The sequence below is a fragment of the Anoplopoma fimbria genome, chromosome 14 (assembly GCF_027596085.1).
Source record: "Anoplopoma fimbria isolate UVic2021 breed Golden Eagle Sablefish chromosome 14, Afim_UVic_2022, whole genome shotgun sequence".
NCBI lineage: Eukaryota > Metazoa > Chordata > Actinopteri > Perciformes > Anoplopomatidae > Anoplopoma > Anoplopoma fimbria.
In genome coordinates this window covers 1,109,148-1,112,975 of record NC_072462.1, presented here as the reverse complement: position 1 = coordinate 1,112,975, position 3,828 = coordinate 1,109,148, and positions in this window count along the sequence as shown.

Sequence of the window (3,828 nt, the reverse complement as noted above, 5' to 3'; positions counted from 1 at the left end):
TACGTCATCATCAAGCGACAGAGCCGTCTCAACCGGAGGGAGGGGGCGGTGCCAAGTATGACCACTGCAGCACAGACACACTGCAGCACAGACACACTACAGCACAGACACACAGACCACTGCAGCACAGACACACTACAGCACAGACACACAGACACACAGCACAGACACACTGCAGCACAGACACACTGCATGACCACTGCAGCACAGACACACTACAGCACAGACACACTGCAGCACAGACACACTGCAGCACAGACACACTACAGCACAGACACACTGCATGACCACTGCAGCACAGACACACTGCAGCACAGACACACTACAGCACAGACACACTACAGCACAGACACACTGCAGCACAGACACACTGCAGCACAGACACACTACAGCACAGACACACTACAGCACAGACACACTACATGCCTACTGCAGCACAGACACACTACAGCACAGACACACTGCAGCACAGACACACTGCATGACCACTGCAGCACAGACACACTGCAGCACAGACACAGCACAGACCACTGCAGCACAGACACACTGCATGACCACTGCAGCACAGACACACTGCATGACCACTGCAGCACAGACACACTGCATGACCACTGCAGCACAGACACACTGCAGCACAGACACACTGCAGCACAGACACACTGCATGCCCACTGCAGCACAGCACAGACACACTGCAGCACAGACACACTGCATTACAAGTGAAAGTATTAGCATCAAAATACACTCAAAGTACCAAAAGTATGAGTACAAAATGCTTCATCTCAGAATAATATATTTATATTTATATTGTAGAAATAAGCAGAAATAAGATGAACAAAAACAAATGTATTATTATTATTATTATTATTATGATATTATTATTATTATTATGATATTATTATTATTATGATATTATTATTATTATTAGTAGTAGTAATATAGTTGTAATATAATAGTTATTCTGTCTGTATATAATATTTTAGTTATTGTGGATTTTTTTACATTTGTTTTACTTATTTAATATTCTTTACTGTTTTTACTGCTTATTTGCTTATTTATAATACTTGTTTTTGATCTTGTTTGCACTCTCCTCTCTGCTGCTGTAAATCCTGTAAATGTCCTGCGGGACTAATAAAGGATTATCTTATCTTATCTAGTAGTAGTAGTAGTAGTAGTAGTAGTAGAAGTAGTAGTAGTAGTAGTAGTAGTAGCAGTAGCAGTTTTTTTTTTTTTGTTTGTTTTTTGTGGAGTGGCAGACCACCCCGGTCTGCCACTCCACAGGCACTGTACCCGACTTCCACGCGACAGTGAAGAGACGTGTCAACCAAGACAGCCCAACAATGTCCAGAGCCTTTAGCATCTCCGGTCGAATCTCATCCACTCCTGGCACTTTGCCGCTGAAGAGCTTTTTAACTACCTCAACGACCTCCGCCAGGCATATGGACGAGTCTTCCCCTGAGTCTTCAGACTCTGCCTCTTCCACAGAGGACGTGTTGGTCGGGTTCAGGAGTTCCTCAAAGTGTTCTTTCCACCGCTCTACAATATCCCCAGTCCGGGTCTGCAGTTCTCCCCCCCTGCTGAGCACAGCCTGAGAAAAGCCCTGTTTCCCCTTTCTGAGTCGTCTCACGGTTTGCCAGAACTTCCTTGAGGCCATTCGAAAGTCCTTCTCCATGGCCTCGCCGAACTCCTCCCACACCCGGGTTTTTGCCTCAGCAACTGCCGCAGCTGCAGCCCTTCTGGCCAACCGGTACCTGCCTGCTGATTCAGGAGACCCCTCGGCCAACCAAGCCCGAAAGGCCTCCTTCTTCAGCTTGACGGCCTCCTTCACCGCTGGTGTCCACCAGCGGGTTCTCGGATTGCCGCCACGACAGGCACTCCAAGAAGGCCGCATACTCTGAACTGCCGTTTGGTGCATAGGCACAAACAACAGTCAGAGACTTTCCTCCTGCGATTCCCAGTCGCAGAGAGGCGACCCTCTCGTTCTCCGGGCAGAACTCCAGAACAGCGGCGCTCAGCCGGGGGCTTGTGAGTATCCCCACACCCGCCCGGCGCCTCTCACCCTGGGCAACTCCGGAAAAGGAAAAAGTCCAGCCCCTCTCCAGGAGTTTGGTTCCAGAACCGGTGCTATGCGTGGAGGTGAGCCCAACTATATCTAGCTGGTAGCGTTCCACCTCCCGCACCAGCTCCGGTTCCTTCCCCGCCAGAGAGGTGACATTCCACGTCCCTAGAGCTAGTCTGTGATGCCGGGGGTCAGCACGCCCAGGTTCCCGCCCCAGCCTGCCGCCCAGCTCACATTGCACCCGACCCCAATGCCTATCCCTGCGGGTGGTGGGCCCACAGGGTGGCGGCACGATGTAGCTTTTTCGGGCTGGGCCCGGCCGGGCCCCATGTGCCAAGGCCCGGCCACCAGACGCTCGCCGGCGAGCTCCCCTACCGGGTCTGGCTCCAGGAGGGTGCCCCGGTTTCCCTTTTCCGGGCGAGGTGCCACTACCTTGCGTCGTCCGATTCATTGAGGTTTTGTGAATCGCTCTTAGTCTGACCCCTCCCCCGAGACCACTTTGCCTTGGGAGACCCTACCAGGAGCTATTGCCCCCGACAACACAGCTCTCAGGATCACTGGGGCACACAAACCCCTCCACCACGATAAGGTGGTGATTAATTGGAGGAGTCATTCTAAGATGTTGTGTCTTTTCTCTTCTCATCATCCCTTAACTTTCTCTGCACACTGAACTTATCTACATACTGAGGAGAGCAGAAAGCCGACTTAGCCGCAAATTAAAGTTAAAATACATAACGAGCGTTCTCCTCCTCTGTGTTGTTTTGGTTTCCTCGTCAGAGAGGCTAAAGAAACAAGCTGCGCTCCACATGTAGGACGGAGGGAAATGAAGGGATTACTGCAGGACCATGTTTGAGTTCTGCAAACAGACACTCTCTCCAAGAATGATTGCTTTAAGAGGCTGCTCAGGCATTAAAGGGGTTTCTATTAAACACACACACACACACACACACACACACACACACACACACACACACACACACACACACACACACACACACACACACACACACACACACACACACACCAGCTGTTCCTCTACAGGGATGTATGTATGTGTGTGTGTGTTTAGAGTAGTTCACATAGAGTTACCTGTGCAGGTGGCCTCTGAATACCTGATCACATGTGTGCAGGACGGTGGGAAATATAAAGTTTCAGTCAGAGAATCTAGTTTATGTAAACAAAGAGGAGCACAGATTAACTTAAACTTTACCCCAAAACATTACAATAATAGAGTGTTTTATAGTTTTATACTCCAAAAAACAACCGATGGAAAGTAACTACGTACAAATTCTAGGAACTTTTCTTTTCATAGTACTTTCTACTTCATTTATCTGAGAGATTTAGTGACTTTTTTTCAAATTTTTAAACATAAAATATGTGAAGAGTTTATAAAATATGAGGTTGTGTTATAAATTAAACTTCCCAACAGTTTATATAACAACAACTGAAACTAATTGAACTTCAGACAATCAATGTGAACCTATTTCAATGGTTGAAGTTATTTTTCATGTAAAAACATCAGCTGGTTCCAGATGTAATAATAATAATGTACTGGTAATAATGTTAATAATTTGAATGTATTAGTTATATTGTTGATGATGTTAACATATTTTTAATAATGTTTAAAATGTTTTGTATAAGCAACAATGTTAATAATGTCATGCATTTGTGATAATGTTATATGTATTATTAATAATGTAAATAATATGTTTGTGTTTTGGTAATAATGTTGAGGTTTGGACTTAAACATTGTAAGGTGTCCCTTTTGGT